The sequence below is a fragment of the Miniopterus schreibersii genome (assembly GCF_964146895.1).
Source record: "Miniopterus schreibersii genome assembly, chromosome: 19".
NCBI classification, from domain to species: Eukaryota; Metazoa; Chordata; class Mammalia; order Chiroptera; family Miniopteridae; genus Miniopterus; species Miniopterus schreibersii.
This window is the reverse complement of record NC_138119.1, coordinates 25394395-25412512: the sequence shown is the minus strand read 5'-3', so window position 1 is coordinate 25412512 and position 18118 is coordinate 25394395. Positions and strand designations below refer to the sequence as shown.

Sequence of the window (18118 nt, the reverse complement as noted above, 5' to 3'; positions counted from 1 at the left end):
TGCTTCTCTACAGTGAGCAGAGATCATGTTCCATGGTCCTGTGTCCCCCCAGTGCTCCAGGATGGCAATGCTGACTGTCTTCTGAACATTCCCATTATCGCCTCACCTGGGTTGACCACATATCCTGGTTTACCTTGGTGGTCCCAGTTATGAGTTTCTCATGGGGTGATTATAAACAGTGCCCTCTTTTTCACTCTCAAAAATATCCCAGTTTACAAGATAAGTTATATGGTTACCCTACATATATTTCACTAAGTCTAAAACCAAACTTTTTTTTCCTCTATCCCTTCCCACTCCAAGGATGTCTTCTGATTTCTAGGTTTCTGGTGGTTAGTGCTAAGAGAAGTCTATTGACCATGCCTCCTTCCTGGTAGTTTTTCTTCAACCCATCAACCTTCATCTTTGCTAATCACTTCCACGTACAACCTGCCCTCTCCCTTGGCAATGCAACAACCATGGGCCAGATTCTTACAACCTTGGGCCCTCTCCCCTTTCCTCAAATCTTGTCAGAGCAATCTTTTGCAAACAGGTTTTACTGCCTTACAGGTTCAGGTCCTCTAGTGACCTCCCAATGTCTACATGACAACATCTCTACTTTAGTTAAACATTTGAATTTGCTATGTTTGACCTAACTTTACCTTTTAACATTTTTTATTATTTCCTGTTGCTCTGCTTTAAGCCAGATCATTATGCCCGCTGACCCTTGAAAATGGTGTGCATACTCTGACTTCTACATCTTAGCACATGCTAGGTTCTCCTTTGTTCAAGGCTCTCATCCTATTTGTCTTCCAAATCTTATTCAAACTTTGAGGCCTAGATTGACTCCACCTCCTTCATGGAGCTAGCTCTAAACCCTCAAGCCCTGAGGTGTCAGTTGGTGTCTCTCCTGCTCTCTCTTTGGGTTCCTTGCTACACAAGCCTCAACAAGGTATAGATAGATGGTTCTGTTCATGCTGCCTGAGCAAAGGGAATATTGGTTAACTCGTGGTCTCGGACAAGACATTTCCTTTGTCAAACTCTTATTTTGTCAGAAGCTGGATGCTTGCAGCCAGCACTGTCACCTCAAAAGCCTGGTGTTCTGAACCTCAGCTGGCTCCAAGTCCCACTCTGCCACCTGTCAGTTGTGTGACCTTGTGACCTTGAGCAAACTGCTTAATCTATCTGTGACTCAGCTTCCTTTTCGGTAAAATTGAGCTAATGACAGTACCTACCTTATCGGGTAGTTGTCAGGATTAAATGAGACAAAGAAAGTTAAAGCTTCGTATAGCACCTGAAATCCAGAAAGAACTCAACACATGTTTGCGATCATTGTGGTCACTTTTTTTCCCCCAACCACAGCCAATCCTTGGTGAGAGGTTCCTGGCTTACCATTGGTTCCTCTCAAAGTCAGGAGGTTAAAAGACAATAGCAATAACTGAGCTTGTAGATATTTATTTGGGGATAACCATAATAAACTCCCATCCTGATTCATACCTACATAGTACCGTGAGGTGGAATTAAAATCCCATGCTTGTATATCATCTATTCAGGTGAGCCTTTAAAATAATCCAGGTGGAATGCTCTTACTCTCACCTGCCCCAACCCCAACTTCTTTTGTGCTTATCTCCTATTCTAGATTATTCTCCCCTCTCTCCATTTATTTAAATTTGACTTATCCTGAGAGCGCAATCAATCCATCTTAGAGTACGTGCTGTGGGGTTTGGCCCTTAACAATTCTCCTGCAACAAGGCATTACATTTTAATCCTTATTTTATGGAATTCAGAGAGCATATCTCTGTGCTGAGCACATAGCAAATGCTTCAGAAATATTTATTGGTCAACTGGTAGTTGATCACAACCATTAGGTTAACCAGGACAAGTATATTGGAGAAAATATTCCATGTTCAAGAGACCACTCACCCCAGATCAAGTGGGACCACCAGTTCCGGCTCTTCCAGTGGAGTGGTAGTGCCCTGAGTTCAGAACAAAGGGCCAGGAGGGAACAATGGACATATTTTTAGGTTTCTCACCAATTCGGTATCATAACCAAGTATAGTGGGATTTAGCATTATGGAATAGGCCCATTTTAGAGTCATTTCAACTAAACCTGTACATTGAAGCTTCAGTATTTTATGTGGGCCACCTGGATCCTTAGTGAATATGGGAAAATGAGCCCAATATGTTTTAGTAAAGATTCCTGTTGGGTTTTACTTCCTTAGTGTCCTTAATTTCAGCTCGTGCCTGAAGGACATGACCTAGTCTGCAAGCCCATTTGACACGAGGGTGGCATGGAACAGGACATTCTTGTTCTGTTCTCCTCCTCAGCCAGTGTTGACTGCAGCTGCCTACTGTCTCTGGGCTCCTACCATGGCCCTGAGCCTACAATGACTTTCCATCTTCAAAGCCCACTTTTTTTGGATGTTGGGTGCTCTTGGGTGAGTCTGCCATCTCCATGTTCCCGTTGGCAGCACGAAGGCTAGTTTATCCCTAATGCACTTTCCATCCCCACCAGCTTGTGATGTTTGAAGATGCAAGATGGGATTTCCTGGAGTTTGCCTCTGAGGTGAGCCAGGTGAAGCTGAGGCAGGGCGAGAACCCAGGCCTGGAACAGGCCGCTGCCCTTGGCTGGACTGGCCCCTGGCATCCCCTCCTCGGCGGCCCGCCTCTCCTGCCAGGGTGGTGCCAGCAGCTCCTCATGGAGGAGGGGTGGCTTGGGGATGAACAAGGCTCTTTAAAATCACCAGGGCTGATGGTGTGACAACCACTCAAGAGCTAACAGAACAGCTGCGACATATGATAAAAATCACTTGAAAAGTTCATTGATTTTGTAGCAAAACTGCAAGTACTTCGCTTTATAATAATTGGTCCCTCACGCTCTCGAATCTTGTACTTGAGCTACAAGGGCGTTCAGGTCAGGGCGGCATTCAGCGAACAGGCCTGGGAAGACAATGGCACAGGGCTGAAGAGACACTTTAATCATGAGCTAATTTACAAACCACAGCAAACAGAGTCGGGTTTTGGCTAAGATTATTAGAAGATGTTAATTCTGTGCTTAAATTGTTTTTCTCACTCCTCTCCTCCAAGCTCATAACTAGAAAAAAAGGAAAAAAAAGAAAAAGAAACATCAACCCAATCTCGCTCCCCAATTCTTATCTTCCTAATTAAAATTTGTGACTTGGCATGCTTGGGTGTGTGGTAACTTTTTTCCCTTCTTTCTTCTCTGAAAACAAGGTACTTGTTTTTCAAATTCTTATTGCTTCTTGGTGTGAGCTCCTGGCACCAGAACGGCTGCTAGCCCTTTCTCACCACTTTTCCTCTGGGTTGAAAGAAACAGTAGAAGAACTTGGTGCCGAATGGGTTCCTTATGGGTCCTCGACTCAATAGCGCCCAGTGGGCTGCTTGGTGGCTAGCACTGTCCTCCTGTCTTCCCTGTGGGACAGACTCTGCCCTGCCTGCCCTGTCCTGTCTCACTGGCTCCACTCTTCTCTCAGGCTGGCCCGATCCCAGGGCCAGGATTTAAAAGTACAGGAGCAAACAGACCCCAAACTGGACTAACTCTCAATTATCCGCATGAGTGGAAGGCTAATCCAATATTCATTTCCACTCGGCTTTGCAACGCCTTGTGTGATTTGCACAGGACAGATTTACCTGGCTGTTCCCGCTTTGCTTGGGTGAATAGCTTTAGCATTTCCAATATGCCCATGGATTGCTGGTGAGGATTGCACCCCACTAACGTTCTGGGGTGGAAGTAAATCAGTTTGGGTAGGAGAATCTGACAGTTGACCCACAGAGTGTCACTGAGCTGGCTGTCCTGCCATTGTTCTGTCTTGTGGCCATTCCTTCTTGCTTTTTATTTTCATCCACTCAAAGCACCTGGGTAGGCTACAGTATCTTGACTTATTTCTACTCTCTGATGGAAAGGAGAGGCAATTTACAAATTGGTTCATTTATTCAACAAGTAGTTGTTAAATCTCTTCTACGACACAGGCACTATGTTAGGAGCTGGGGACACAACACTGAAGTCATCCTGGAGCTGATGGAGCTCACACACGTATGAGAAAGATAGTCATGCCCACAGATGCTGTAACATTTTTCCTTTGCCAGCTGGTGCAGTGTTAGCCTTGCCAGTAGAGGGCTCTGAAAGGGCGCTGCAGCAGGCAGGGGCCTCTTCCTGGTTCTCGTGTGCTTTTCCTTCTTACTCCTGCCCTGTGGCCAGTGACTTGCAGGCCATTTGTGGTCCTCACCCTCTGGTGAGTTTCACCGGCACCCCAGTTGGTAACTTCCCAGGATTCTCACTGGTGTCCTCTCTGCACCCTGCAGAGTTTGCTGCCCTCCAGCCCCAGCACGCTTTTGATTAATCTAAAATTCAGAGTGAACTGGTACAATTGCAGTGAGGATCACAGAGAAAGATACTAAACTGTACCTTAGAATGTTTTTTTTTTTGGCTTTAAAACAATTACCTATTTTGGGGGGTCATGTTATATGTATGAGTTTTAATATCAAATTTTATGGTTTCACCAAAAGAGAAGATGTTGGAGCCTTGTTGTTCAGAATGTGTCTCCCAGTGGCCAAAAATCTAAATTGCAGGTTTAGTGGTTTTTTGTGTTTTTTGTGTGGGCTGCAGGGTGTAACTTCAGTAACCATATCAAGAGGTTATAGGCTATCATTAGCAACCAAATAGCAGAGGTTTTCCTGTTTTCATGTCATTTTATTCTCTTAGATTAGCATAATTTATTAAGTGCACAACAAAAATGTAGCTTTATTTGATATTTATCAAGAGTATTCGTATAAATAAATTTGTCATGCATCCTGAGGGTTTCTGTCCGGAGAGCCGGGTCTTTGTAGGTGGCCATGGCAGAAGGGCTCAGACGGGCCTGTTCCTTTTGGGGCCCCTTCTTCGTGGTCCTCAATTTACTTACCTGTAGAACAAGAGGGGTTGATTTGTTCAGTGACTTTACAATTTTTTAAAACCGTGACCCATAGTGGAAATTACTTTTACATCACATTATCTCTCTCTGTCTCTCTTGTCTCTGTCTCTGCCTCTCTCTGTGTCACACACATGCGCCTACACCTGCCAGATAAATTTTTCCTGAAACAGTGCTTAGCCTTGCGAAAGGCCATGCATTTGATGCCATGCCACCCCACCCTGCTCACCCACTCCACTGCATTTCAATACTTTCACAACAAAACTTAAAAACTGATGGGTTGAAAAAAATAAAATAAAATAAGAAGAGAGAAAAAAAAGAGAGAAAAAAACCCAAGAAAACAAACAAAAACAAACAAAAAATTGATGGGTTGAGAGCAACTAATTTCACCTACAAATGGGTCTCAGCCCAGAGTCCAAAATGCACTGAATAAAATAATCTCTAACAGACAGTCTATGTCCCTGAGACTGTTTACAACTTGATGAGGTCTCATCGCAATGGGTCCCTTACAACTGCTACCACCGGCTTCAGACCCAGCAAGCATCTGCCATCAACAGTGAGAACCAAGTTTGGATATAGACGGGGTGCCCCATCCATTTCAGTATGTGGTGGTTGGAAGTAGCTCTGTGCCCGTCCTGGGCACTCAGCGTGCCTCCCAGCCAGGATGCCTTCTCGCTGGGCTTCTGCCTCAGCCTCGGGTGCCCTGGAGGTCTGGCTTGCTGATCACTCGAGAAGGATGGACCCTCCCCTGGCTCCTGTGTACCAGCCCCTCGGTGTGACTTGCTTCATTCCAGATAAGCATAATGATACCGCCAGCTTTGCAACTGGATGCTTTTCATTCCGTCTGCCCCGATCGTATCTTCATTCGTCGCCTTTCTTGGGGTGTTCCGATTCTGACTGCTGGCCCGCGGTTCCCTCGTCTGTCTGCCACGTGAAGATCCCAGTAAAACTCACGGTCTACCAGGGTGGATGAGGGAGTGCTAAACCTATGAATTTATGCATTTTCATGTCTTACAGATACCCAGGGGGCAATGGGTAATTTAACTTTCAATTTACCTATTAAAAATTTCTCTGAAGCAGTTGCTATTCTGTAAACAATACAGAATATACTGACAGTATATACTGTCAGTTCACCTTCAAGAATCATGAAATAATTCAATTTAAAAATAACCCCCTTTGTAACATTAAAACATATCTTCTCTTCTCTACCTATCCCTTGTCCCCACAACTTACCTGTTTTATAAGAACACAGATTTTGTGTATAGTTTCTCAAAGTGAGTGCAAATCTCTTTTTAGTCCAAGGAAGTTTGTTAGCACATTTTTGGGAACTTGCATTTCATCTCTAACTCTTCTAGGGACAGAAAAAGAATTCAAAAGAAGGGCAAGGAGAATTTGAGCTGGAGCTCAGGGAGAACTTCCTGACAGAGGGAGGTTGTAGAATGTTTCCTTTAAAATAATAGAAATTATAAAAAAAGAGGTGGGGAGGTTGTCCTAGTCTGTGAGGGCTGCAGTGGGAGAGCTAAACGACTCCTCAAGGTCAAGGTCTGATCCAGCCCCAAGATTCTTTGATGTGACTGTTCTGTCCCTTCCAGCTGTGTGTTTTTGATCCAGGCCTTTGCCCCTGGAGCCCTGAGCTCTGAGTGAGAAACCTCCAGCTCTCCGCCACCCCCGGCAATGCAGGACCTTGCGCCAGCTGGCCGACCTGTGCTCTGGGGATTCCAGACCAGCACCGCTGGGCTCCTCTGATTTACTTTGACTGTTGGGCTTCCAGGGAAGCCCAAGGGCATGTGAAGCTGATGAACCCCTTCCAGGGATCTCCTGCCTCCATTTGTTAATTCATCAGGGGCTTTCCGGGCATCCTCTCGTACTGAGTACTGAGCAGAGACTGCCTTTCACCTCATTGTTTTTGCACTTTGCTGGTTATGCATGGTTGACTGGTTCTGCCTGGTTCTGCAACCAACCAGCTCGTCAGACTTCAGCCTAAAGACTGAGTCCCTAGGTAGGGTTCAGGTTAACTAGGAGCCCAGTTAAACCCTTTTTGAATACAGTAGCCTCCCGTTATTGCTGGGGGATACATTCCAATTCCCCCAGCGGATAGCAACAAACCCTATATGTACTATTTATTTTTCCTATACACAAATATCTTTTCACTTAAAGGAAGCACGTTATGGCTTCTCTTTGGCATATACGAAGTGCCAGCATCACTACTCTTGTGCTTTGGGGCCCTTATTAAGTAAAATAAGAGTTACCTGAACACAAGCACTGTGATGCTGCGACAGTCAATCTGATAACCCAGACTCTACCTAGTGACCGACGGGGAGCATGTAGAGTGTGGATACCATGGACAGCGGGAGGACATCGTGCAATTTAAAACTTACTGTTTATTTGTGGAATTTTCCATTTAACATTTTAGGTTGACCGTGAGTAACTGCAACCATGGAAAGCAAAATCGTGAATAAGGGGGTGGGGACTACTCTACAAAGTGAACCAGCAAGTGGAGTACTCTAGATGTGTTAATAAGTGATTTGGGGATAGGATAATTTTTTGAAAAAATTTATCTTTATTGTTGAAAGTATTACAGATGTCCTTCTTTTTCCCCATTGATCCCCTCCACCCTTCACCCCGCCCTCAGGCCTTCATCACACTATTGTCTGTGCTCATGGGTTATGCATATCTACGTATAAGTTCTTAGGTTAATCTCTCCCAGGGGATAGGATGATTTTGATTTAACGTCAGTATGCCCACTGCAAGAGAACAATTGGATCATTTGTTTATTTATTTTTACCTTTCTAGATTTTCAGTTAGTTTAATTGTTAACCATTTATTTTTGTCTATCAAATGTATGAAGGCCACACATTCTCTTAAATTTATTTAGGGTACATGCCATTGATTTTGGTATATTGTATTACAGTTGTTCATTTCGAAATAGTTTGTTGTTTGCACAATATTTCTCCTTTATAAATTTCAGGCTGCATATTTTTGGGGTAGAGGGGTGCTATAGTGGATTCCCTGCTGGGCCACATAGTTCTTCCTTCAGGAACTATGGTGCAGGAAATGTTGACTGCTAATGGGTCATAGCCCAGTCCTGCTCTGTCATCACCTTTGGCCAAAGAGAGCTGCTCACCCAAAGTCACACCCCTGTTGGGTTTTCAGGGCAGCTCACATCCACAGACAGGCTATTGAGGGGTACAAAGGCCTGCACTTCTTGCCTCAATTTGGTTCAACTTTTAAAGGCAGTCTCATTTCTAGAATTTCCTGTGATTGGCTGTTATGGGTCGTTACCATCAGCAACACTGTTTTTCCAGTTCACAGTCCAAGATCCTCCCTCCTGAGATTTTGGGGTAGAGATAGAATATAAGGAGGGGGTTGCTGAAGGGCTCTGGTTTTCTCTGACAGGCAGGCATTGGTTTCCTATGAAGAGATGACCAGTCAGCCATGAAAGAAAATGACCACATGTCCCGTCTACAGACCAGAAGAAGCCAGTCCACTAATTTAATAAAAAACACATCCAAGAGCCTTAAGGCAATGAGTCAAAACCTATTTTTAAAATGTTTAAATATTTTTTTACTGGTGTCTTTTAAATTTTTATTTTTATTTGTGTGTGAGAGTGTGAAATTCCATATTGGCAGCAGAATTGATTGCCTCCTGGCAGATGTCCGTGTGTGTAGAGCCTACTGATAAAGGGGCAGGAGGAGGAAGCGGAGATACTGGGAATTGATGAAGAAACATATGGAAGGAATCAATACAAATCATACCAACTGAATTGGAATTTCAGTGACCAAGCAATGTTTAAACAAAATGGCTGGTCAGTGTTCATCTCCGTTGGAAATGTCATCCAATAGGCCCCCTTCTGGGACTAATGCCATAAACAATTATAGAAAATTGACTTCATACCTGAATTCCCAAATGAGAGGGAAAAATTCCAGGCACCTGAATTCTCAAACAAACAACAAAAATACTCAGATGAAATGATCTGGAACACTGTATCAGCAAATGGTGTTCTTTGAAGCAGTATATCAACATGTGTGAGATGCAACCCAAGTGGAGTGACTGGTCTGGATGTGTTCATAAGGGAAGGTTTATTAAAGATGGATTTTATGTGTGTTTTTTCAGGCATATGAAGACATAGATTGGGGTTGAGGATGGGGTAAATTCGGGTGGATCTGCCCCCTTTGGTGGTGGTTTCAGATTATGGAGATCTCCATCTCCATCTATCTTGCTCCCTGCACCCACAGCCTGTAGGTTGCAGGAAGAGAGAATTTATTCCAGATCATTCTTCTCTGGAGCCCAACTCCTGTGAGTTGGTGAACAAAGCCTCTTGGTGTCCTCTTTAGCATTTGTTTCCCCAAAGGTTTATATTTCATTCCCAGCATTAACATATCAATGCCACAATATGCATACATTTTCATTCAATTGCTTACAGTTGGAGTAGCAAATGTGCCCTTGCAAGGCCATTAAATGTGAACAATTATGAAGAAAGAGGACATTCTATTTGTTCTTTCTTTCAAGACCTCAAACTAGATTATCTGGTTCTCCAAACAGGCGAAAGTCCTTTTGCCCAACATATTAGACGTGGACAAATTGCTCCTATTTCAGGCTATTTTGGAAGCCTTCCCCCTTGGTTTCCTTTCCCGTTCACTTGTGTTTGAGGTGTAATGTTAACGCTTGATCATAGGCAGTAAATGAGGGGAACTGTATCACAAGTAATAGAAAAGGGCAGATAATCCAAAAGACATTTTTATCTGGCTTTGAAATATACATACATACTTACCTTTGGATATGAGGATGTGTGGGTTTTCCAGAAATTTATTTCAAACCAAATTAGGAAGCCAAACTGGGAAGACTTCATGCCCTTGGTCCTAAGAGGCTATGCCCAATTTCTATTCCTGCCAACCCCAATTATTTCCACCTTGCAACTCACTTTAAGCGGTGGAAGGGACTCTCAGATTCACTGACGTTTTATTCTCAGCCAGAGCTGTGTTGGAGCGGGGAAGGGGTTAAATAGGTCGGTCTCCAGAAGTAAACAGAGAGACTCAAGAAATCAACAGAACTGGAGTTAATACAAATTTAAGAATTAATCCGCAGAGAGCCTATGTCTGAGGCTTCAACAGAGCAACTTTCCAAATAGAGGAGAAATCCAGATCAGTACATTGAGTTTATTGTGCAGCGGACACTGATTGTTCTAATGGATGTAAAATTAAAACGCGAACAAGCAAGCATCTTATCGGGCCTATAAAGACTTAAACGACGTAGCCCATGCCCATCCCTTCACCTCATTTGCTCCTCTCCTCCCCTTGCTGACCATGCGCTGGCCCCACCAGTCTTCTCTTGCTTTCCCGAACTTGGCAGGTCTTTCTTGACCTAAGGCCTTTGTCCACTTGGCTCCCTCTGCCTCTCCTTGGAGCTCCCCCATCTCTCCTCATGTGGTGACCCCTCCTCTTTAGTTCTCAGCTCAAGTAGCCCCACCTTGGAGAGGCCTTCTCCAGCCTCCTGTCCTCAAACACATTTCCTTTTGTGATTTTCTGTCTCAGCAACCCCTCCTTTTTTGGGTCAGTTTGTTTCAACACATTAATTTAGGGGAGGTGAGGGAGGGAATGCAAACATTCAGTTGAATGCAACAGGATTCGGTGTTTTTGCAAGGATACGTCATAGATGATGTCCTGAACCTCCATCCAGAGGCACATGGTGTCTGGTCATCTTTGCTTTTGTGACGTCAGTAACCATCGAAGATCATTGCCTAGTTTCATTACTTATTGGAGTACAAAATGGTGACATTGAAATTTTACTTTACTTTATTTGACAGCTGAAATACATCTGCAAAGAGGAACTTCTCATCAGTTGTTCATTTACTTTGCGGTACAGTTCATACGGGAAAGGCGGGTAAGTGCTTCATTCCTGTCCTCTATGTTCCGTTTTTCAGAGTGATGAGTGGATATGCTTTTCTTCTTCAGCGGTGATCAATGAGGTATTGTTCTGTATCATTAGGAAATCAGGAGTTTATATTGTATTTGGTGTGTTTCAACAAAAGTTGTTTCAACTTTTTGTAGTTGGATTCTCTTTAAGTTGGCAACTGAGTCCTTTTTAAAATTTTTTTTTTCTCACTCGATACGTTTATTGATTTTAGAGACAGAGGAAGGGAGAGAGAGAAAGAAAACATCGATGGGAGAGAACTGTCGATTGGCTGCCTTCCTTACCTTGCCATTCACCTACCCCAACTCTCTGAGCATCAGGACAAGCCAAACATTTCCTTTCTCTAAACGGAAAGTTGCTATTGGTCTATCACATCTAATTGGAGTAGGAATGGAATTGGTGTAGAGGATTGCTTAAAGGACCACTGAAAGGAAAATACCAATTTTCTTTTTTAAAAACAAAGTGTTCTTTCCTATTTATATTTCTCTGTCTCCATTTTTCTTTTGGATTATGGGTAGTATTTGTGTGTGTATGATACCAAAGAAGGAATGCAAAAGTTTGGTTCCAAGTGTAAGAAGCAGAGACTTGCGGAGATTGCAAGAGGGAGGGGTCACACTGGCTTTTCTCAGGGCTCCTCAGGGGACAGGAGATGGAAGCCACAGGGACAGTTTTTCCTTTAGACCTGGAGCTGGAGCTGAGGTTTTTAATGAATTCAGAAGAACCTGGGGCTCTACCATTCCCTCTGCTCTGTGAGTGTCCCCGCAGCCGCAGCTGCACAGCACTCTGGGGTGTCGCTACCCTTGGGATCAGGAGCAGTGTTTCAGATGGATAGAAAAGAGCCACTTCTTCAAGCTGCCTGGAATTATTTTTGTTGTTATTATTTCAGGGGGAAGCCATGATAGCATTTCTGACAATGGGGTGTGTTTCCCTTATTGTTACCTGATTGTTTCTTAGTTGATATTTTTTCCAGGATGCTTTTCTACAAAACTTATTGTTCAGGGGGAGAGACAATTGAAATCAATTGCTAATTAAATTTGTGTCTAAATTAATAAATCACAACTATTCAGATCATATCTGTCTGAATAATTTCTATTATGGTGAACATAATTGTTGGATTCAGCATTTAATGAACCATATTGTTAGGTAAAATTCTTATGACAATCGGGACTAATAGAATATATTAACCTTTACTCTTCCCAGTTTGACATTACATTGGGCCATGCTAATAGGAAAGCACCTGGAAGAACTTCATCATTAAATAGCCATTGTGACTCTGCTGGCCTTCTGGTGGAGCCCGTGAGGCTTTGGGAAATTTGTGGTGTTTGATGTTTGCCAATGGGTGTCCCTTTCGACAACAAATTTTTAGGGTGTTAGGGTTCTGTGTGTGCATGTCTTTATGAGATGAAAACTGTACAAAGCTCAAGAGCTGGGAATCCCCCATCCAGTGTCAACATCTGTCTGGAGCACCCATCCATAAGGCACTCTGGGTTTTGGGCTCTAGGGTGGGTATGTAGTGGGGTGTCTGTAGAAGAAATAAACATTATTCCTTTCTCAGGGGAACACACATTCTGATGACAAAAACAGGAGAGCTTTATAAGAAAGTATAAAGGACTCCCACTCCAGAGAAATCTAAGTATATTTAACTAGAAAGAGTTTTGTGGACCTGTGTCAAGATGTGACTCTGAAGTTCTGTGGTCTCTTTCTTAGAGAGCATATCAGAATTCATGCATCCTCTTGAATGTTATCTCCTTGAAATTATCAGCATGGCAGTCTGGACACCTTCTCCAGTGAACTCGGGGAGATGTCTTCAGAGTTTTAAATGCCCAGGATGGAACATCTTGCTCTGCTTGTGTAACTAGGAAAATAACCCTATTCACAGAACCAAGAAGTTGAGCAATGTTACAATTACGGGTGCAGGCCAGGCTCCCTTCTCTGCTTGTGACACCGATAAGCATGGCAATGGAAACAGCTAGTGACAACCAATCTAGTTACCGACACACAGGGCTGTCGTTGGCCAGGGCCCAGTCCCGAACAGAGCTGAGCTTGGAGACAGCCAGCAGAAGGTGCCCTAATCCCTTTCCGTAGGTGGCTCCTGAGAGTGGACACAGGATATTTCACGTGGCGACTGTGGGAGTGGGAGAAGGGTGGGACAAACCTATTCCTGAAAACAGCGCGTGCAGCTTTGACAGTGAGTCCTCCCGGCTGCTTTTTCAGAGCCATCAGAGCCGGCATAGGAGGTGGTGAAATGAGGTGTAATTTATCGAGCGGGCTGAGGGACCTTTCCTGGATACAGTAGGTATTTCTGTTTGGGTGCAGAAATATTTAGTTTTGAAATTATTAAACAACATCCTCATCTTCTTGGCGATTTTGCCCGTTTGGTAATCTGAGCAGAGCGCGTATGTATTTGTGTCTGCAAATTACTTTGGAAAATGCATATTATTTACTTGTTCTGAAGAGGCTCTTAGGCTCCGTTGTCTAAATAGGCAACTTGGACCTAATAAAATGGGATTATTATGGGCTCCCAGACAAATGATAACAGAGGCTAATACCTTTAAAAATTCAAATTTTTTTTTTTTTTTAAAAGGTCATTTTGGTTAGATATCAGGACAAAATACAACATAAACCTCTACAACTCATCTCTTTCGTTCCTCATTCTCTCCCTTTTAATGTAGTCAAGGCAGAACCCTGGGTACAAGAGAAAGTTTCTCCCTGTGTTCTGAGAAAGAGCTGAGGCCTCTGGGCCTCCTCAGTAAAATTGCCTCCTGTACCTGGGCCCCTGGCAGCAACTGGATATGGTCTGAGCACCGACTCTGGATGCATTTGCTCTGGCAGGGGGGTGGGTACTTTATTGGTTGGGTACTTCGGGGAAGCACAGATCCTGGTCATGTTGGGTGAACTCCCCTCCTCTGTAATACAGGGGTCTGCAGGGCGGGCACGCGGGGCCTTCGAGCTGTAGAGCACTCGGCCATGGGTTCCTTTATGCCACTCGCAAACTTTGGTGCCATTTTTCAAATATAGTCACTGTTCTAGCTGGGGGTCAAGAATATTGACTTTTCTTTGCTCACCTCCCCTTTTAAAGGAATATTAACTAAGAGGGGCTTTGGGATCCCCTTGGCATATGCTAATCTTTTTTTGACCTCCTGTAGTATTAAAATTCATACAACTTGGTTAGGTACCAGGCCTGGCTGCTCTCTTCTCTGAATCTCAGTTTTATCATCTGTAAAATAAGCAGAAGCAAGCTTTCTTTTTCCAAGATATGCAAAATTTCAGTGGATAGAATATGTTCTGGTCGAACTGCTTGGCTGGAAAGAGTGGGAAGCCCCACCAGCCCCTCTCACCAGCCTCTCCCTCAGTCCTCTGGTGGTCCCCAAGGCCCCAGGGACATGAAGGTCCAGGCTTCCACAAGTCACTGTGTCCCCAGGACTGGATGATTGCTAAGTCTTTCCAGCTCTAGGGCTTGAAGGTTTTAGGTATTTCATGGGTTGATGGCCACCTCTGGCCTCTACTGTTAGAAAAAGGAGGGTGAGGTCATTGGCTTTTGCTTCCCTACTGATCTGTACTCTGCAGATGGAGAGATTTCAAAACTTGAGGTCTCCTAAGTCCATCTCTTAGAACTGCACACGTGGAGGGATCTTCTACCACGTGGCATATTCCCAGTTGAACTGGGGTTTCACTCATTGTTTTCCTGTGGAAGAACCAATGCCTTATATCTGTGGAGCACAGCAGCAGGTGGGGGTGTGTGACTGGTCTGCTTTGAATGGTGTCAGGAGCTGAAAGAGAGGCCCTGGGGAAACACCCAGCACAGGAGCAGGCCTCACTTTCTGGAAACTTCCCCAGTTGTAAGTCTCAGGAATCCTCAGAGGATAGGAAAGATCAGTGTTCATGGTGAGGGTCTTGGCTGGGCTTGGCCTCTTCTGCAGCCTCTCAGTGCCCGCCCCATTCGCAGGACAGGCTACTGCTTTCTTCTGGAGCCCTCGGTTTCCTAAATGGTAATGGATGAAAGGACAAATCTGTCCCACGCAGGTAATCTTTGCCATCTTAATATTTGTTAAGCTTTTTGATTTACAGAAGAGTTAGAGTCACGTCAGGTCACAAAATTGCGCATTAGCTCTGCTTCATGAAACACTCGGAGCGAACGGTGTAACTCATTTATCTTACCATCTTTAAACCAATGTAGCAGAAGAATTGCACCTCCTCGTTATAAATCTTCCATTTATTTCGGACTTGGGCTTATGGGAGGCTGCAGACCCAGTCTGTCCTGGGCTTTTATGTATGGCCATGGAAACCTGACATGTTTGCCCATAAGTGAGCAAACCCAGCTCCCATATGTTAAATTAGCTAGAGAAAAATTTCACGTCGGAAGCCTGAGGCATGTGCTGGTTGGATCTCCCTTGGCATTTGAGACTCGCCAGCTTCTTACCCTCCTTTCTCCTCTAACCATCGCCCTGTGTTCTCTTCTCATTGGCTTCTTTCACTCCAGTCCAGCTAATCTGAAGGGAAATTAAGCCAGCAAAGGATTTACAGAGAATCATTGCAGGCGGCTCTACCAGGGAGGGCTTCGAGGTTGTGATTTGTGACTTAAGTAAATTAGGTGAAGAAGAATCCAGGTTGTGACTCTTCTCCATTCAAGTCAGTCCCTTATTCCTCCTAAGAAAGGGAATTTTCAAAGAGGGACACAGTTGCTCTGGGCATCTTGGCAACTCTGCAGGGGCTGTGGTGAGACCTGGCCCTGAGATAAAATCTGAGGGTTGTGCTGAGCCACTTTGTGGGGCTGAGATTGGCAGCCTGACTCCTTCCTAAAGTCATCTAATATTGGTCACCAGACTTACATATTTCTGTTTTCTAGATATTTCAAGTTTTATTTGTGGTCTAATATATAATAGATTTAAATAAATATTCTAAGGATACTTGAAAAGAATTTCAAATATGTAATTGGTGTTTCTAGTTTGTTTCATTAATTTAGTTGTTTATCTCTTGCCAGTATGGTACTGCCCTTTTTCTTTTATTAAACCATAACTTTATAAAGAATTTTGATATTTTGCAGAGAAAATTTTCCTCCATACTCTTTTTCCCCCCTGAAGTATCTTGGATAATTGAGGACATTTATTCTTCCATGTAAATTTTAGAATTAGTGCTTATATAGTCAGGAAATATTCTATTGGAATTTATTGGAATAAATTGAATGTACCGAAAAATATAGGGGAGGACATTTTATGGTTTTGAGTTTTCCTATCCACAATCACGATAATAATCACCATTTATTTGGGTTTTCTTTTTATATTCTTTAACAATGCTTTATGCCCTTTCCCCATAAGGTTTTACAAGTAGTTTGTTAGGATCACTTTGTATTAAAGTATCTTATATTTTTATAGCTGTCATGAATTCTATTTTGCTTTTCTATTATATTTTCCAATTGGTTATCGACTGTAATTGAATGCTATTGGTATTTGTGTGTTCAGCATCTGTCTAGCAATCTCAATGTATTTCTTATCGGTTCTAATAGTTTATCTTCAAATAATGACAGTTTTGTTATATTATTGTCATTACCTAGGCTAAGACTTAGTATCAGGATTAATGTGAAGGATTAGGTCTTTTTTCAGTGTGGAGAACTTTTCTTCTATTAATTCTTTGGTTACTAGTTCTCTTATCATCCGCTGCCTTTCCTTTCGGACATTTTTTTTTTTTGTATTCATGTTGGTTCTCTTGGTTCTGTTTTCCATGACTCCTATAATTTCTCTCTTAAATTCCAGTACTTCGTCTATTTGCCCTACGTTTTGGGAGAATTTCCTCAAGGCAATCTTCCGAATCACAAATCAGTTTTTATTAACATGAATTCTGCTATCACTTCCTCCACTGAGTTATTATTTTTGTGATTTTTAAAAAATTCCAGTAACTCTCCTGTGCTCAGATCATCCCAACCCTCTAAAGATTAGAGACTTGCTATTTTAAAAAGTAAGTTTCATTGCGGCAAAATTTGCATACAATAAAATTCACCGTTTTTAAGTGTACAATTTGATGTGGAGAAACATGATTAGTCATGACTTGACTAATATATACAGTGATGCAATCCTTACCACAGTCATCATATAGAATATTTCCATCACCCCAGAAAGTTCCCCTTTTCCAGTTTGTAGTTAATCTCTTCCCTTCATCTTAACCCTTGGCAATCACTGACTTGTTTTCTGTCCCTTTAGTTTTGCCTCTTCTAGAATTTCGTGTAAATGGAATTATTTATTCTGTATTCTTTGGTGTCTGACATCTTTCATTTAGCAAAATGCTTTTAAGATTCATCCATGTTGTTGCATGTACTCCCCTAGTTTGTGTGTTTTGTAGCTGAATGTATTCCTTTTTATGGATATAGCACAATCTGTTTTTCTATTCACCTGTTAATGGACATACCTCTCCTTAGCCCAGATTTTGGACATAATGAATAAAATGCTATGGAAATTCATGTACAAGTCATCGATTGTACAAACGTTTGTATTCAATTAGTCATATACTAACTGCATATTTAATTTTGTAAAAAAATGCCAAAATGTTTTTCAAAAAAGTTATACATTTTGCATTCCCATCAGCAATTTCATTTTTTCTTGGGTGAGCTCTGGTAGTTTGTGTCCTTGAAAAAATTTTAAAAGTCTAAGTTGGAAGTTATTGGAAAGGCATCAGGCTCAGAAAGAACCCAATTAAGGGCAGTTGTGACAACATTTGCTGGCCCTGCTCAGCACCTCTGCAGCAACTGTGTTCTCAGTAGAGATAGCCCCTGGCATGCAGTGGCTCCTGTTGAGTGAGAAGGCAGTTGTGCTGCTATTGGTTGCAGATAAAGCCTCATAGGGAAGGTGCGTGACATAGGAAACTCCTTCTTTGCATTGGTTAAACCCTTTTCCTGTAGCTGCTTGCCTGGCAGGGTCTAAGGCTTTTTAAATTTTTTATGATTTTATTGATTTGAGAGAGAGAGGAAGTGAGAGGGGAAGGAGGAGAGAGAGAGAAACATCAATGCGATAGAGAAACATTGATTAGCTCCCTCCTTCATGCTCCCCAATTAGAGATAGAGTGTAAAACCTGGGCATGTGCCCTGGCCAGGAATTGAACCTGCGACCTTTCAGTACACTGGAGGATGCTCAGCCAGTCATGCCACACCAGCCAAGGCCAAAGTCTAAGGTGTTTTACTGAGTTGTGGTGAGCCTATAAGTAAGGTCTCTTAAAAGCTTACATGGAAGAAAGGTCTCTTCCAGGTGCAGTCAGGGTAGGCCAGTGGTAATCTTTCCTCTCCATTATTAGGATCCTGTCTTCATGAATCCAAATTT

General features: G+C 43.0%; 1 protein-coding gene across 1 annotated transcript in view; it reads left to right on the top strand.

Moving 5' to 3' along the window:
• The window catches only part of RPS6KC1 (ribosomal protein S6 kinase C1), a 429258-nt gene that overhangs the window by 230001 nt on the left and 181139 nt on the right, over nt 1–18118 (top strand). The gene's annotated exons all lie outside the window — the stretch shown is intronic.